Raw genomic sequence first — 19,341 nt, forward strand, 5'->3', positions numbered from 1 at the left:
TTGCTGGCAGGTCCCAGTGCACAGTAGGTGCCCAGAAAGCACTTCTGGGGGGCTTTGGTGACCAAAGGCTGTTGCCTGCACATAGCCCCAGCTCCCCAAACATGGTCCCTCCCCCTGCCACTCTAAGGTACATGTGGGGGTGACTGTATTGAGACATGTATGGGAGAGGCAGGTACTTGAGAGGGGCAGCAGGCGGGGTGCACAAGAGGTGAGTGAGGGGCTGTGGATCAGGAGTCCCATCGTGGAGAAGTGGCACTGTCTGCTTTTTACCCCCTGTACCGGGCACGCAGAAGGGGCTCTGTGAGTATGTGATGTGTGAAAACATCGCAGCAACATTCCCTGACATGCTCTGGGAGGAGTTGTATGAGATTCCTAGGCTAAATAACCATAAACGGGGCCTGAGCAGCAGGAATGTATCGTCTTACAGTTCTGGGGGCTGGAGGTCCCAGAGGAAGGTGTCGGCAGGGCTGGCTCCCCCTGAGGGCCGTGAGGCCTCTTCTGGTGGTGGCCAAACGCCTTGGTGCATTAGCCCTCCTGTCTCCGTCTTTGCTGTGTGTCCCCTCTTCTGATAGGGACACTGGCCGTTTGATTTAGGGCCCACTCAGAATCCAGGACGAGCTCATCTTGAGGTCCTTAAATGATTGCTGCTGTGATGACCCTATTTCCTCCTAAGATCACATTCCAAGGTTTTGGGTGGACATGAATTTTGGGGGATTACTACCCAATCCAGTATGGGAGTTTTCCAGGTAAAGTGTTTGGAGAAGGCTCTGTACTCATATGCTAAAACACATTGCAGCCTCCCAAGGCAGAGTGGGACTTACTGCTCCGAGGAGGCATCCTCAGCTTGATTAACTATCTGACCTGCAAGTTACAACAATTTCCAGCCTGAGGGGCACCCCACCCTGCCTTCCAGGCATACCTCGCTTTCCAGAGGGATAACCCCTCAATGTCTCATCTACCACCACCCGGGAGTCCTCAGGGAAACACTGTTTCTGCAGAGCTGTTTGCCCTCCCTGGTCTTTTTCAGCCTGGCTACCCACCTCAGGGTCCCCAACCAGCAGCCCGGTGATGAGAAATGAAGGTCCACCCCAGACCTCCTGAGTCAGAAGCTGTATTCTAACAAGGTCCTCAGGCGATTTCTGAGAAGCTCTGGCCTGTGTGACCAGATGGTGTCATCCTCCCACCTACAAAGTCTGTCCTTAGTTGTCTTCATCTGTCTCAGAGGTGCCTGAGGAGACAGGACAGGACCCAGTAGTGTCAGCTGTATGGACCCACCAGTCCACCCCAGATGTTTCAGATCGTATAGGGCCCTCCTGTGGCCTCAGTATTCCAGAAAGACTGGGCTCCAACATTTGGGTTCCTCACTGCTCTTGTTTACTCCAACTTTACTGATCATCAGACATGTTTTTCCAGATACCCTGTCCTGATATCAACCCCTTGGCAGGTGTTATCAAGCAGGTCCTAGTCAGTCCTGGGGAAGGTCCCTGACTGGCACCTCTCCCAAGAATCTGTGCCCCGCTGTTCAGGCCTGAGCACTTTCTCAGGAGCTCCACGTAGCTGCATGTCTGGTTCCCCCCCACCCAGCATCCTGCCCTTGTCCCCGTCCCCTGCCTCCTTGTTTACCAGTGGGGAAAACAGGCCTGGCAGGAGGGGTACGAGTCTGTCCCTGGCCCCAGCTGTGGAGCAGCTGAGCTCATAGGAAAGCAGGCTGTGGCCTGAATGCAGCCCTTGTGTGCTGGCCCTTGTTCACAGCCTCCACAAATGCCCAGTGCTTCTATTGACTCAAGATAAGTTCCGGGGGGCCAGAGAACAGCTCACTGCTTGGCCCATGTCTGCTGGCCAGGCCAGGCCAGACCAGGACAGCTGGTTTTGGAGAGTCCTGCAGGCCAGGACCCAGTGCTCAGTGCTGCCTTTCAACAAGTACCCTGCCCAGCACCCCCACCACCCCCCCAACCCCTGCAGCCATCGCACCCACCAGCCCTTCTTGGCAGTGCTCTGCGGACAACGGGTCACATGTTCCCTAAGCTCTATCCAGAAACAGGTGCTGAGGGTGACATCATATCTGAACAGAGAGCACCACGTCTTCCAACTTCTATCAGTGTTTATGTTTCCAGCTCCAGGAAAATCTAATCAGACTCCAGCGATACCTGCCATGTCTCTGGCCCACTCTTGTTCCTGGCTGTGGGTGTTGAGTGGCCCTCCTGGATTTGGAGTTTACCCACCTCTGGGGCAGCCAGACATGGGGAATAGAGCTGAGGGGCCCAGGGAGGAGGCCTTGGAGCAGGAATGGGCCCCAGCAGAGACTGGTCCCACCTGTTGGCCTCAGACCTGGGTAGGAATAGCTCCTCAGCCAGGCCCTTGGCTCTGTCTAAACCTCTCTGCACATGTCTAGCAAACAGGCCTCAGGCTCAGCATGAGTTTCAGCTCCTGGCCAGAGGTTCATCCAAAAAAGGAAGGGGTAGGGAAGCTCTTTCTAGAAACTTACTTTTGGAAAAACAGCAAATTTTCAGTCAGAAGCCCAAGTAGCAAGTACAGATGTTAAATTGGGCCTAGCCCATGGCCACATCCCAACCTGACCATCCAAGCTCTACCACTTTCCAACTAAGGGAGCCTTTCCTGCACCCATGAAAAGCAAGCAAGAAGAAAACAACCTCAGCACTCTTGGGCTGTGCTGTCTCTCAGGCCTCCAGAGCTGGGACTCAATGGGCTGCATCCCTCTCACCACCCCAGGGGCCCTAGCACCCAGAGAAACTTCCCCCAGTAGTCTGGGGTTGTGTGGACTTGCCAGGAGAGGAGATAAACCCCACCTAATGTCAGAACAAATAGAAGGCTGAAACCGGAGAGAGCCCTAGGAGAGATAAGATAAGCATTCGCAGCTGGCTGTGCCCCCAGCCACCTGCACCCCCAGTCCCAACCCAGGAGGAACAAAGGGATCAGGGCCAGCCCACGTTAATCATTACTCCTCAGCTCTGGGTGGGGAGGCCAGCCCTGTTTGTAGGCAACCAGGAGGCACCACCCACAGGCCAGACCACAGGGTTTCACTGGGTCCCTCGATTCTCTGACCTGGCACTAGGGGACCCAACAATGAACCGCACAGACCCTTGTCCCTGCCCTGCAGATGCTCAGGGCTAGCATGAGACACAGGCTATTCAGAGAACCCACTAACTATGGACAAAGGGGGCATCCTTTGAGCCCCATGCTAGTATCTCAGGGTCTCTGACAGGTGAGAGAGGAGTGGAAACAGCCTAACCTCATTACACTCTGATGCAGTTCTGGAGGGGCCCAACCACCCTAGCCCCTGCCCCAGTTGAGGGCTTGAAACTATTTGTGGGGGTATGGGGGTCAACGGAGAAGCTTCCCCTGGTTGAAGTATCCCCCACCTCTGCTGAAAGAAGCGGGTGTCAGCTGGGAGGGGCCTCTCAGGACTCCAGGGCATCCATGCTCAGAGGGATCCCAGACACTCCCACCATGGGCAGAGGGGAGTGGCTGTGCCCAAGCCACACAATGGGGTTAGGACCAAAAGGAGCCCATCTAGGCTGGCGAAGCCAGGTGGCCAGAGTGGGGCTGGCTGGTTCCAGTGGCAGGGGCCAGGACATCAGCAGTCACCTTTGCTGAGCAGGTCCTGGGCCTGGGACCAGGTACCAAGCACCTCACACATACTATGGGTGGCTTCGTGCCAATGCAATTGTGATTTTAGACAGACAATCACTCACAAGGCTTGCAAATCCCACTAAGCCCAAACAAGGATAGTGATCGCAGAGTAGTGATAGCCAGAGCCCAGACTCAGCCCAGTCTGACCTCAAGCCCTCATTTGTTCGCCAAGGAGGGACACCTTCCAATCAGAGGACCAGAGCTGAGCTGGCTTCCAGACAGGCGATGCACGCATACACATGTGTGTTCTCCTTTGCACACACATGTCAGTGTGCATATGTGTGTGCATGTGCAGAGTGAGGACATGCTGGCCCCAGTGACGACTGAATATAAAAAACTCTACTACTATCTTTTCTTTGTTGATTAACGTTCAACAAAAATGTGTTTTCTAAAGTAAACTCTGCTAATCCTGTATAAATAATCCTGGATCAATTCTTTAGTCTTGAAATTAAAGTGTCCAATGAATTTTCCATTCAACTGAAATTATGTTCACAGAGATCAGTTCTCTTCCATTTCCATTTTACAACAAAATTACAGTTACCCTGTGTTTTTGTGTGTGTCAGTTTTCACGATTATTTCTTCTCACACTGGGACCTTTTGGGGACAGAGAGGCGAGAGACAGACACTTGGGAAGAAACCACTGTGGTGGGGACAAATCGCTTCTATTTCCCTCTCACCAGTCCGCGTCCTCATCTCTGTGGACACCAACATCCACTTTTTTTCTGGATCAACTTTTGCTAAATTCTCTTTTAGCTTATAGTCCAGAGGATATGTTAGTGGTTGACAATTTTATTTTGTGTAAACGATTTCTACCCCTCTTACTTTTTAAAGAATTTTATGAAAGACTGATATTTTCTGGGGTTTTTTCCTTGTCAGTTGTCTTGTTTGGTTTCCCCCCCCCAACTAATACTGTAGAAAATCATGAGCTATTTTATGTGACTGAGAAAGGAGAAAGGCAGAGTTGGAGGGGCCGACATGGCCAGAGGCTTTCAGTCCTGTGGGCCACCATGGGTGGATCACAGGTGCGTAAACATCACTTCCAGGTATCTAAGAGGCTGTCTGCAGGAGAGGTCACAGTTGGAATCGTCAGGCTCAGCCCAGCAGCCGCCCCCGCGTGGATAGTGTCACCCGATTCTGGAGGCCCTGATGCACACATGGGTGGCAGGGGGTCTCGCTCTCGGCCTTGCTGCCTGAGCTGGGGCGTCTCACCTCTTGTCCTGCCCTAGGGCTCATGCCACCAGCGTGCAGATGGCAGATGGGGGGACTTCTCTGCCCCATAAGCACAGAGTCGGTTCCTCGTCTTATCCACACATGTGTGTATCCTGTTGGCTCTGCTTCTCTGGAGAGCCCTGGCTGACATACTCCATGGAGCATAGCCCTCAGTCCCCAGCCTCAAAGTTGAATGCCTTCAATGTGTAAAGCTGAAGTCTACACCCCCAACTGCTGTCTGGGGTGACTCTGGGATCCGGGGTGCTGGGGTGGAGGCACTTTAGGACTCACGACCCCCATGAGATGCTTTCCCAGGGTCTGGAGCATAGCAGGATGGTGCAGAGGACAATGGCCAGATGGTGAACTCAGCCACTGACCCCTCTGTTTTGGAAACAAGGGCAGACTGAGCCTCCTAAAGTAGGGTGAGAAGCTGCATCCCAGTGAAGCTAGATCCCCTCAGAGCTGTCTAGGTACTCACTTTGTTCCAGAGGAGACACTGACTCTGGAAACAGACCAGCCCCATCCTGCCCCAGGAGCCCTTCTTGCACTTGGGGTGTTATTTTCTGTTGTTGGGTCTCACCCTGTGGGAGGTCAGCAGCAGGCCCTGAGTAGGCCATGACTATCAGCCCCCAGCTCAAGGATGTGCGTGACAATTCAAGGAAGGGGACAAAGTCAGACTGAACCTTTCACCTTGGCCACCGTGTGCTTGGGCTCACCAGGGTGAATGTGCATAGCAAAAGCACCAGCCCTACCCTCCCAGAATATTCTGTGTGCCTGGAAACTGCACCTGTGGGGTCCTCACGCTGTAGGATGGCACTCAAGGGGCACTCTCAACCCAACTCATGGTCCACACTATGCAGCCAGAACTTCCCCCGGCCCCATGGTGGATAGAGTGGCCCTGGGCCCCGGCTCTGTCCAGGCCTGAGCCAGCCCCATCGGGGTGGGAGTTGGCACCCAAAACCTGAGAAGTTCCCACCCGAGCTCCTGGGGAGGGCCAGAAGGAGGGACATCTCACATCAGTCTTGCTAGGCCTGAGAAAACCAATTTCCTTTCCCTACTGCTGCTGTGTCCCTAGGAACTCTGGTCCCTGTTTAATTTAGCCTGAATTAATTGCCAGCTGGAAGGCAGGTATTCCTCTTGGTTTCTCTCTCAATCTCTCCCCGTTGTGCCCTTGCAAACAGCTCCACAGCCCCCCACAGTGAGATCCGTGGTCAGCATTGGCATCCAAAGACCAAGTCGCTGACATGGGAAGTCCAGGCTCTTGCATCTGTGCAGCTCACCTATGTCTGCAGCTCCACGAGGAGCCCGGGTCCCTCTGATTCAGGACTGTGGACTACTCCCTGCATTGTCTCTGCTGCTCCTGATGTCCAAGCCCTTTTCCAGGGTTAGTAAGGAATCAGAGAACCAACAAAACACACAGGTCTTATCCTCACCTGTGGCTGATCCCCGGAAATGTGGAGCAAAACAGCCTTCCAGGTCCCACTGTGGACTTGGCCCTGACATGGTCCCACCTAGCCTCTGTAGGTCAGAAGTTAGTGACTGGTCTCCAAGAGGAGGCTAGAGCTGAGGGTGCCATAGGCCCACTTAGCATGAGGCCTGAAGGATGGTGAGCCCAGGAGTGGGCACATTTTCATGTTGGACTCCCTCAGCCCGAGCCAGTTTATACCCCCAGTACCACCCTTGGCCCCCATCAGCATCTCCAAGACATGGCTAACCAAGTGGTTCCTCCAGGGGACCCTTCAGAAAGGACCCCAAGCACCACCATGCTCTGGTGTCCACTACACAGCCACACTGGGGGCGTCATAGGAACAGGAGCCACAGACCTTCAGAGAGGACCATGGGCCAGGGCCACAGGAGAGGTGGTGCCCAGCCAGCAGGGTTTGGGTTCAGGAACTGCTGGCACAAAGTGAGGCCGCTTCTGCTGCAGTGTGAGCAAGTGCCTGGCCATGGGTCTCTCTGTACCCCGAGTGACATACGGCAAAGACATGAAAGCCAGTTGTGCAGCAGCTCCTGATGTGTGCAGGGACCCTGGCTGTGTGCTGACAGAGCCACGGCCCAGCCCAGAGGCTGTAAACTGTGCCTTGGCCCTTGGCCCCCAGCCCTTGTCCCCCATGTCCACAATCAGAGACTCCTCTGCCCATGTGCACAGATCAAAGTGTGGGCAGCCACCTTCCAGCCTGGACAAGGCTGTGTAGCCTAGACTCTCCCACTTGTCACCTCTAACACCGACATGAATTTGGAACAGCACTGGAGGCACCAAGAACACCAGCAGGTGGGAAGAGGAAGGTGAACCACTCAGGGCCTGGAGATGGTGACAGAAGAGATGGTCCTGGTGCTGCGTTTCCCAGCTCCCAACATAGCAGGGAGGTCACCCATGGAGAACTAAATGGGAGCCCCACAAACAACAGGGGCTTGCAGTCTACTCTTCCTCACAGCCTGAGAATCCCCACCCTGTGTGAGGCCGGGTGGCCCCTTGAGGGGGATAACTCCCCAGGCCTGATCCTGAAAATTACAGAGCTAAAAAATACAATAACAGAAACAAAACTTCACTTGATGTGCTTAACAGTGGAATGGAGAGGACGGAGCCGTAGAATTGAGCCAACAGGAGCAGCAGAGAGAAGGCAGACAGGTACATGTGGCTAGGCCTCAGAGTTCAGCACACAGGAACAGATCGTCCCTCATGACATTTGTATCCTCAGTATTTCAGACAGAACAGAGAAAGTGGGTCCAGGAGTGTTCAGAGAAATGGTGCCTGAAAGCTTTTGAAATATTTGGCCAAAAGCACAAATCCACAGAGTTAAGAAGCTGAGCAGACGCTAAGTAGGAAAAATGCAAAGAAACCCACATCAAGACACATCAAAATTAAACTTCTAAAAACTACGCCACATACACAAACATGAAAGCAGCCAGGGGAAAACAGCACGTTACTTATAGGGGGATGCCAACCAGAAGGCGGGAGACAGTGGCATCACACTTCCCGGGCACGCTCTGGGGCTGGGGGGAGCCTCACGGTGCCCAGGTAGTTCTGCCTCTTGGTCGACCCAATGGCAGGGTCCTGCTGGGGGGGATAGTGCCATCAGCTAGAGGGAGGGGTTGGGCAGGGTCTCTCTACACTATTTCTTTTTCTTTTCTTTCCTTTTTTTTGAGACAGAGTCTCACTATGTTGCCCTGGGTAGAGCGCCGTGGCGTCACACGGCTCACAGCAACCTCCAACTCTTGGGCTTAAGCGATTCTCTTGCTTCAGCCTCCCAAGTAGCTGGGACTACAGGCACCCGCCACAACACCTGGCTGTTTTTTTGTTGCAGTTGTCTATTGTTGTTTGGCGGGCCTGGGCTGGCTTCAAACCCGCCACCCTCAGTGTATGTGGCTGGTGCCATATCTCTGCACTATTTCTTACAACTGCACAGGAATCTACAATTATCTCAAAATAAAAATTTAATATAAAAACCCTACACGACCTCCTCAATCTGCCCCACCCTATAACACTCCAGTACATGACAGGTCACTAAATCCCTCAGATAGTGCCTGGGAGGGAGCCTGGGTCCCAGTGGCTGCCTGCCTCTGCTCTCACCCCTCAGCAGCCAGAGCGGCTCCTTCAGAGTGCAGTACGGCCTCCCTGCTCCATTCCCATTTGTGGCTTCACTTTATCTAAGAGCACAAGCACCACCGTGTGCCACCCTCCAGTGTGCACTACACAGCCACAGGGCCTGCCCAGGGCTCTCCCCAGACTTGGGTCTTCTCACCACATGGGGCAGTCTGACCACCAAGTCTGAGCCAGCAGCCCCACCCTCCTGTCTCTGCCCACTTGCCTTCTTACATGAGATGTCCCCTGGTGGGTCCTGCTGTTCTTCTCACCCCAGCTGGACAGAGCACCCTGAGGGCAGGAATGTGGGTCGGTTGGACTCCTTCCTGCCTCTGGCACAGAGAGGTGCCTACAGTGTAGCATGCGCACAAGTAACTGAACGTGACACCCTCTGCCACCCCATCCAGGCAGGAGGCCACCAGCAGGCAACCAGCACCCTGCCCCTCTCCAACCTTGGGCCTTGCCAAGGCTGATTTGCTTCTCCTCCTTGTTAAAATCAGTGTCCCCAACTGTCTCCTCCTTGGAGACATTTCTCTGTCCTTGTGGTTCTGGACCATAGTTCACGGGGACAGATGCCTCCTGGCTTCCCTGCCCAGACCCCACCCCACTTGGTCCCCTGCACTTCCAAAATGCCCTCTAAGGTGAAACCTAAGCCATGCCTGTCCCCAGTCCATCAGCCGTACCTCCTTGGACAACTGGTTCCTTTTTGGAAGGCCCCATCTCTCCCATCAGGTGCTTTGTCCCCTGGATGTGCCCTCCCTCCACAGCCATTCTCCGTGGACAAGATGCTGAGCAGGACACACACTCTGCTCCCAGCTTGCTTCCTTCAACTGGCAGAGGAGGAAACTGAGGCCCTGAGGTCTTAAGAAACGTGCCACAAAGGCTACATTCCCTATCAGCTGGCCCAAAGGCTCCCAAGGGTCCCAAGGCCCACGTCAGTAGGACATATTTTTTGATGCTTTTATAGGTTCAGTAGAAACATCACAGCGCTGTGGTTCTAGCTCTCGCATGTGGCTTCACCAGTCCCCAAGGCCTTAGTTCCCACAGGCTCACAAAAAGGGGAAAGAAGGCCCTTGGGAGACCCTGCATGGCAGCACCATGTGTGCACTGTCCCCGGGCCTAGAGAAGTTGGAGCTGGGAGGTTCTGGGCCATCAACCCTTTTCTGTTCCCCTTCTGTGCTCCCTACTCTGTGCTGCGGCTGGTCTGGGCCCCAGTGTCTTAGGAATTCAGGAGACTCCAAATTATGCAAGGGCATCCAGGGCATTTGGCTGGTGGGCCAGCTGCTTACAATGCAGGTCTTGCCGGAGGATGTAGGCACAGTGCCCACAGGGGAAGCCCTTCAGGACAAGCACCAGACGCCCACAGGCTCCAGGACATTCCTTTCAGCCTCAGTGCATGTTGCCAGGGAGTGGGATGCCCGGGAGAGCATAGTTACTGCATTTGGCCCCACGGGATGTACGTTTCTGACATGCCTGAGCCCAAGCATGGTCCCCCAGCTCACTAGACCCCTGTGGGATCCAGCAGGGACAGCCAGTGCAGAGGCAGCATGGGCAATGAAGACACAGGCTTGGAACTGGTCCCGTTCTGTCCTTCTCTCCATAGCAAGATGGCCTTGGTGAGTCCCACATCCCCCTCCTCAGGCTGGAGTAAGACTCTTAGTGCAATGGCTTGCACGCAGTAGGTGCATAATAGATGGCAGTCTGGATTAGGGCTTTTGTCTGTAACAAGCATGACTTCGTATTGCATATGTGCCTCTGGGTGTGTAATTAAGCCTTTTTTGGGGAAAGTCTTGAGCCCCAACTTGACTCCAGAGAACAGTCAGGCTCTGAGATCTGTAATCACCACTGGAAAGGAGCCCTTTGGGGGCTTGCAGGGGTCCAGGCCCTGACCAGAGAGGTTGCCCAAATAGGTGCCAGGTGACAGGTAGAGCCAAGAGCCCTGGACAATCACTGTGTCCTGAGGCTTGGCCTAGACCTAGGGTGGCCTGTACCAGGGTCCAGTGGTGCCCCGTAGCAGGGTAACTCCTGCTAGAGATCTCAGGGGGCACGTGGGGGCGTGATGAGGCCTGTTCCTGGGAAGGTTTGCTTGTTCTGCAGGGCCCAGCTGTGCACTCCCTGGCAACTCTGGGCTCGTGTTCACTCTGCCCCTGACCACTTGCAAAAGGATTTGGGGTGGCCAGCTCATTTGTTGTAGCAGCCAAAGTCAATGGAAAAACTGTACAGGGAAGAAGGGAGGCATGCAATGTGTTTGGGCTGTAGGAGAGAGGACCCCTGGGGTGTGCATCTTGGCCAACAGCTAGGGGAGAAGCAGGTGCGCGCAGGGGCCTCACCAGGGTGGGGCAGAGAAGGAGGAGAAGGAGGGGGCAGGTGTTTGGGCCCAATCCCACCTCAAAACAGAATCCATTCCTTTCTGTTTTACAGTTCAATTTCCTAAAACATGGGAGAGACAGTGCCCACAGAAGACCATCATGCAGAGTGTGCCCAATCCTTTAGAGGAAGCCCAGACCAGCACCCCTGCACAGACATAAAACGAGCCTCTCCCCTCTCATAACTTGACCCCTCCTCTCTGGAGGACACCACTGCCCCAAATTTTGTGAAGTCACTGCCTTGCTTTTTCCTGAATAGTTTTATCATATATCGTTTAGAATTGCCCATTTCTTCACTTGTAAAAAATGAAGTCAAGCCTCTGTGGGTCTCCTGTGCCTGGCCTCTCCCCTCTCCACGTGAGGGTCCTTCCTGCTGACGCTTGCAGCTTCCCCCTTGCAGAGAGTCCAGGATGGAAACATGCCCAAGTCATGCCTTCTGCCATGGGTGTGCTTCCGGGCTGCTTTATGAGTAACACTGCTATAAACACCTTGCAGAGTCCTCAGTCCACTATGCAAGATTCTTTCTAAGACAGATGGAGAGTGGGTGGCGGGGTCTGGGGTGGGCAGCTCAGCTGGTCCAGAATGTTGGCACCAAAAGGCACTCTCAGGGTGGGACGATTCCCCTGCTTTGTCCTTACCAGCCCTAGGTATGTCCTCTGACCTGGGTATGGTCAGACTTTTTAAACATGTGCCAATCTGCTGACCTCTCGTTGTGATTTAACCTCTCCTGATTCCGATGAAGCTGAGCACCATCCCATCTGGGTTTCTCTGTGGTGGAGTTGTTTGCCCATCCTTAACAAAGTCTGAGTCTTGTGTCTGTTTCTGTGAACATCCTTCTTCTACTCTGGTGTTTTGGTCAAATGCTCAGCAAATCCCTCCTCCTTTCCAGTTAGTCTTGTCAACCTTTTCATGGAGGATTTTGAATTAACTGAATTCCTTAATTTTAATCTATTAAAATATACTCGTCTTTGCTTTGTGAGTATTAATTCCATAGCAAAGACTGGAATTAATATTGTTTATTTTATCCCTAACTAGTGGTGTGAAGTAGTTAGTACTTTCTGCCTTTTGTGTGTGGACACCTCGTTTTCCCAGAGATATTCATTGAAAAGCCATCCTGCCCTCTCAGGCCTCTTCCATCCTGTCCTGATGCTGCACCTGCAGGCCTGCATCTGGACTCTCGTCCTATTGCGTGGGTCTGATCAGTCACGGCCTCAGCCTTATCTTGTTGTGAACCTTATAACCATATAACAAGCCTCAGTATCAGACAAAGCCAGTCCCTTCCCCATCTTTGTTCTTCAAGCTTAGCTATTCTCAGCTCTTTGCTTTCAACATAAATTTTAGAATCAGTTCCCCATGAACTGCCAAAAAAAAAAAAATTGTAGAAATTTGCATCAGGAATATATCAAATCTGTAGACTCCTTTAGGAAGAGTTTGCATCTTAACAATTTGGGACCCTCAGATCATGAATACTCATCACTCCATTTATTTGGATCTTCTCAAATATCTTTCAACAATATTTTCTCAGATCAATTCCCTCTATAAAAATCTTATGCATCTTGTGTTTTTTGTATATATTTCATATTTTCAGGCTTTTGTGAGTGAAATCTCTCTTCTAACTTTCAGTTTGTTACTGACATATAGAAAAAAAGCACATTTTTCATATATTAATTTTGCATCCAGCAAACTTCCTAGTGCTCTTGTTGATTTTAATAGAGCATCCAATGGTCCTCAGCTCTTTGTACACATGTACTCATTTCCTCTGTGACTACTAGAAGTTTTATTTCTTCCTTTCCAGTTCTCTCACCTTTGATATCTCTTTCTTGTCCTCAGCTTTGCCTAGGACCTCCAGAATGATCTGAACGGATGTGGTGGTAACAGCACAACACTGGGTTCTCAGAGTGAAAGCTGCAGGATGCCGCTGCACATTTTTGAACATACCGTTTATCAGGTTAAGGAGGTACCCTTTCTTCCTAGCTGAAGTATCCTTTTCATGCATGGATATTCATGACAGTAATATTCTTTTTTTTGAGACAGAGCCTCAAGCTGTTGCCCTGGATAGAGTGCTGTGGCATCACAGCTCGCAGCAACCTCCAACTCCTGGGCTCAAGCGAGTCTCCTGCCTCTGCCTCCCAAGTAGCTGGGACTACAGGCTCCCACCGGCTATTTTTTGGTTGCAGCCATCATTGTTGTTCGGCGGGCCTGGGCTGGATTCGAACCCGCCAGCTTAGGTGTACGTGGCTGGCGCCTCAGCCACTTGAGCCATAGGTGCTGAGCCATGACAGTAATATTCTAAACCTGCTGAGGTGGAGGGTTGCTGAAATTAACTCTGTGACATTCAACCACTATCAGTCCTGGGGCGAACTCCACTGGGCCACGCCATGTTCTCCCATCTGCACATGGTTGAGCTCGGTCACTGTCTTCTAGGCTTTGGTCTTCCTGGTGCTGCTCTTGACAGCTCTTGCAATCCAGGGTCTTTTAACTCCTAAAAATGAGCTGGAGAGTGTGTCCTTCCTTGCTGTTCTCTAGAAGAGTTAAGGGTAGAATTATTTGTTTCTTGAATGTATTGATAAAAATCACCAGTGAAGGTATCTGAACCAGTAATGTCCTTAGTGGGAAGATGTTTTATTTATTTATTTATTTTTTTGTAGAGACAGAGTCTCACTTTACCGCCTTCGGTAGAGTGCCATGATGTCACAGGACTCACAGCAACCTCTAGCTCTTGGGCTTCCGTGATTCTCCTGCCTCAGCCTCCCAAGCAGCTGGGACTACAGGCGCCCGCCACAACACCTGGCTATTTTTCCGTTGCAGTTCGGCCTGGGCTGGGTTTGAACCCGCCACCCTCGGTATATGGGGCTGGTGCCCTACTCACTGAGCCACAGGCACCACCCGAAGATGTTTTATTTTAAATTTATAAAAACAGTAAATGAAGACGGAAGATGCAGATCCAAGTGTTGCTGGTAAGGGCACTTTCCATAGCTGTCCAACTACATCTCCTAAACTAAAGCCACATTCCCGACAGCCCAGTGGGGTCTGTCCAAGACACACATTAGATGTCCTTACCTGCCACACTGTAGATGACATAGATGCCCCTCTGTGCTGAACAGAGCAGACCACAGGTTCCACAGATTCATACCATGAATGAGGTGGACACACCTCATAGGATCCCATGGAGGAAGAGAAGCCTGATGCAGAAGAGCTCACCCTGTGTGACTTCATAAGGACTAGGCTGGGCCCTGGAAGGCAGAGCAGTGATTATTCAGAGGAAGAGGCATGCGTAAGGCAGCCTACAGAATGCTGGAAATGTTCTGTGTTTTATAAAAGCTCACTGATCTGGGATTTAAAATAATGCACTCCATGTAATTCATTGTGTGTGTGTGTTATACTCTAATAGAGAGGACATGGATGAGTGCCACCCACGACTTATGTCTCAAAATCTTCAGCAAGAGAGCAGAGAAGCTGCCCACCCCCTGTTCTACCCACCCCTGCCGTGTTGGCCATTCCTCCTGGATTCTTCCTGCCGTGGATCTGTGTGGGATGCAAGGCCGTCATGAACCTGGGATTAAAGCCTTAAAATTATAAAACTACTGGAAGAAAGCACAGAGAAAATACTTCAGGACATTGGTCTGGGCAAAGATTTTATGGGTAAGACTTCAAAAGCACAGGCAACAAAAGCAAAAATAGACAAATGAGACTCTATCAAACTAAAAAGCTTCTGCATAGCAAAGGAAACAATCAACGGAGTGAGGAGACAACCTGTAGAATTGGGAAAATATTTGTGACTATACACCTAAAGGAGAAATACCCTATCACTTCTCAGCCTTTTGTCTAAGATCAAGTGTAGGACTAATGCCCGGAATATATAGGGAACTCAAACAACTCAATAGCAAAAATACAAATAATTTGATTTTCAAAATGGGCAAAGAATCTGAACAGACATCTCTCAAAAGAAAATATACAAATCACCTCGACATTATTTTAAATTCCCGAGTTTCACACTAGCCCTCTCAGAGAATATCTGTGAAGCTCTGGGGGGTCCTTAAACTTGAGGGTTTGTCAAAGCCCTAGAATTTGTGTTTCTAATAAGTTCCCAGAAGATGCTGATGCTGCTGATCTGGGGACCATGTTTTAGGAACTCCACCTTCTCCTTGTAAAGCCTCATGAATGACTCGGTCACCTGCAAACTGGCCTGGGGCCCTGGGTGCTGGGTGTGCAAGGATCGGAGACTATACACTGGGAAAGGAGGGGCGGGAGAGGATGCTGCTGGCAAGAGGACAGCACAGAAGCAAAGTATCTGCTGACCAGCTACAATTAAACTGAGCTCAGGGAGGAGGGCAGGGACCCAGGCACTAGGCCTCAAAGGCTGGCTGTGCCACAGAAGCAGTAGGTACATATCACTATCCTTCAGGGCTGTGTTGGCTCTGAAGCCACCTCTATGGACAGTGACTCACCTGCCCCCAGGAAATAGGGTAGAGGGATTGGGGCTGGAGCCTGAAGAGCCATGACCAGATGATGCCCCAGCTTTGCCCCTGCTGGGAGGCAGTGGCTGCTAGCATTGTTGGCTGGTGCAGTTAGAAGGATCTTGTGAGCACAAAATTGAGCACATTTCCCTGGGCTCCACGGTGGAGGAGTGGTCTAGACAACTTGTCAGGCACAAGGAATCCATGCTCAGAGTGGCTATTGGAGTGGCTATTCTTCATGGGTCTCATGAAGAAAAGAGCTATGATGGTCACCTCAGTCACCTCATGGAACTGAGGGGAAACTGAGGCCCAGAGAAGGAAAGGCCTGCTCAAGCCACAGGTAAATTGCCCAAATATGCACCAGGGCTAGAAATCCCAGCTGGGTTTTCCTTCCTGTTACCATAGAGAAGACCACAGTGGAGCTCAGCAGTCCCATGCCTGTGGCTCAGAGATCACCAGGTCAGCAGCAGAAGGATCTCCTGGGCCTGTCAACAGTTCCACAGGGGATTTTGTGGGCACCAGGCTTGAGCACCCTTGTCCCAAGTGATCCCAGCTCCCCATGTGTCCAGCAGACATTGGGCTGGTCTGACCTTTGGCCAGGCAATATTGGTATCTCCTGGCTGGCACTCTGGACTTCACCAGGAAGGCGGAGAGGAAAGGAAAACAAGTCTGAGTCCTTGCCTGCTTTCCCAGGGGCCCAGCACAGATTCCTGCTGGGGCCACAACATGTGATGACACTTGGGGACCCATAAGAGTGCCAGGGCTGCAGCACCTCCTGGGGATCCTGCAGCGTTGGCATCTTCTGCAGAGGTCCCATGTCTGGCTGGAAACAGAACCCCCATCCAGTACCCACATGGACACGGCTCCAGGCTGATAGGGACTCTTTTGTTTAATCAGGTTGCTGTTTCAGAACTTGCAGGGCCCCTGCGCCCATGCACTGTGACCACAGAATCACCTGCCCTGGAGGCCCCAGCCATTGGTCCCTCCCTTTTCTTAGGGTCCTTTGGTGACAATTGCTTCTCCCATGTCCTCCCAGAGGGCTGTGCAGGAACACATCATGCACTGTTGTTGCTAATAAACCTGTTGTCCCTGAAGTGGGGGCCGGAGGGAAGGTATGGAGAGAGCAGACTACTGGAGGGGGCAGACATTCCTGGGCAGGAGCAGACACGGCCTCCGCTGCGAGGAAGCTGCTTCTGCCAGATTCCGGATGTGGGTCCCGGCACATGCCTGGTCTTGCGGGTGGTGGCCCCTCCCGGTGCTGACAGCCCAGCCCCAGGGCAGCCTCTCCAGGCTGCAGGTGGCCTGTCGGAGGCGGGGGATCAGTCTCAGGGCTGGGGAGAATGATTGCATTCCTAGGCACCCGCCCCTGCCCCTGTGTGTAGGCCCTAGAGAGCAGATGGGGAAGCCCCCAGACCCAGGCTGCCTGCAGCTCAAGTGTGTCAGCCCCAAGGTTCAGGAGGGTCCATGTGCCCAGGCTCTGGCCCTGGGTCATGGCGGAGATGAGCAGCCCGGCCAGCTCGCCTGCAGAGGACACCTGCACACACTGCCATGCAGGCTGCTCTCACGGCTGCCCGCCAGCTGTGCACCAAGCCCTCTGCGGGCACTTTATGGCATGTTATCTCACTGGTGCCCCACAACAGCCTGCCAGGTGGGAATTTCACTCCTATTAGATAGATAAAGAAGCAGTTTCAGAGAGGGAGGGCCAGCCAAGGTCATGCAGGTTCAACCTTCCCACCTGGACACTGCACGGCACTTACACCCCTTTAATAAAATGTAAAGAAAATGTTTTAAAAAGCAATACAGTAGTGCTGATCCCAGCTAAGGAGCAGAGGTAGGACATGGCACTGGCCTTGCCTTTCCATACCTCTGCTGTCCTGGCCATAGGCCGGGCTTGTAGGGGCAGGAGCCTGGTATTTGGAGGGGGCTGGCTGTTTGCAACCCTGGAGGCTGCAGGGCAGCTGATTTGCACACAGAGCCCACCAAAGGCCCCTGAGGGAGGAGGTGACAGATCCCTGGAGCCATGGGGTAGTTGGGGCTGCAAGGAGACACTGTCTGTGCCCCTCTTGTGCTCTGCACACCAGGCAACACCCCTGTCACCAGCCAAGTTGGGAGATCTGTTGATAGGTCCCTTTTCTCTGGAGACCAGACATAGTGAACAGTGGGAACAAGCGGGAATCCTATGATGCTGCATGAGGTGCTGAGACCCCTGCCTGCCCAGCAGGAAAGCCCAGCCAGCTGGGGCAGGTGGCCCTCGCCCCCACCACTCGAACAGCCAGGACCACCAGGTACTGAGGGAGACCGGGACAGATAGAAGAGATGCGGAAGTCAGTGCAGAAACTTTCTTCTAAAAAGAGATTGGCAGGAATATCCTCCAGCAGGAGGTAGATACTGCGATCGCAACACAGGAGGTAGACGCTGCTAAAAAAGGGACGTTTAGAGAACAAAGGGCTCTTGGAAATGAAAATATGACAGCAAAAAAGAAGAGCTTGATAGAATGTTTGGCAGTAAAGCCAAAGAAATATTCCAGAGACTGGATCCAAAGGACAAGGCAATTTAAAATTGGAGGTAAAGATTTTTATAACTGTGGACAACCAGGTCAGGAGGTCAGATATCCAAAGAGGAGTTTAGAAAAAAGGGATAGAGAAAATGGAGGGAAGGAAATCAGTAAAGACAAAATTCAGGAAATTTTCTGGAACTCAAGGATGCGTTTGGAGACTGGAGACCCCACAGCGCAGCAGCCATGAGTAAGGCATGTGGTTTTCAAATTTTAGAACACTGGAACAGACAGCCTAAATCCTAGGTCTCGTATGAAGGGTGAGTGAGGTGAGTAAATGGTTTTGGACTTCTCAGCCAGGATATCAGAGGGTAGATGTCAATGGAACTAACAGTGTCTCTAAAATTCTGAAGGAAAATGATTTCCACCTAGAATTATATAGCCAGTCAAACTATCAATTGTGGGTGATAGCAAATAAAGAACATTCAGGCATGTACCTGGTGTATGAGATCAGACAATTAAATTCTTGAACTCATCCTAGGAAAGTGCTACATACCTCACTGATGAACATCACTGCAGTCACCTGTGAAGTCCTCCCCTTGGGAAGCTACACACCAACCCCAGGCCCTCGTCCACCCTTCCAAGGACTTTGCGAACTCCTTTTCTGGAACAGCTATCAGAGCTGTAGTCATATAAAGGTCTGACAGGTAAGTTTGAGAATTCATCCTAGAAAAAGTGCTATATAACCAAATAGCACTATGGTCACCAGATGGCCAAGGGGAGTACCTGGAAGGTGACCATAGTCGTATTCAACAATTACTTACGTAGCACTTTTTCTAGGATGAGTTCTCGAACCTAATTGTCAGAACTTGTTTGTCCTTCCAGACAACTTTTACAGAAAACACACTGACACACACAGATGTGCATGCATGCCTTCTTAAACGGGACGCTGTTGTAAGGGCACTGCTCTGTCACCTTGGTTTTCTAATGTGAGGATGTATCCTTCACAACATTGCCTGTCAGCACACGTTCTTCCTCGTTCATTCTACCAGTCACAGAGTATTCCTTGTATAGGTTACCAGGATTTATTAACCAGCACTCTATTCATGATCTCTTAATTTATTCCGATTTATTTTTGCTTTTTATCAGTAATTGGACAGGGATTATCCGTGAACATATATATCCAGGTACATTTGTATCTTAGTAAGATAGATACCTAGAAATGGGATTACTGAGATCACATGTTCTCAACGTGACACGTGCCAATTAACACACTGACTGCCACACTAGAAAAAAAAATTTTTTTCCTCAGGACCACAGTGTTTTATTAGGTCAAGATAAGTCAAGAGACATGTGAGTTATATATGCTTCTTAAGGCCCCAGGCTCAAAACTAGTGAAGTTAAATACAACTCACATGCAGTTAATGTGTTAAACTGCCTTCCGGAAGGGTGTGATCAATTCGCACGCCCGGGTGGTGTGGGAAGCCCTTCTCTGCATCCTGCCAATACCAGCTACATCAGCCGCCTTTTAGATTTATCAGTCTGAGCCCACCAACAGGGTTGGGGGCGGCTTGTGAAATA

This window comes from Nycticebus coucang, chromosome 12 (assembly GCF_027406575.1).
Source record: "Nycticebus coucang isolate mNycCou1 chromosome 12, mNycCou1.pri, whole genome shotgun sequence".
Taxonomy (NCBI): domain Eukaryota; kingdom Metazoa; phylum Chordata; class Mammalia; order Primates; family Lorisidae; genus Nycticebus; species Nycticebus coucang.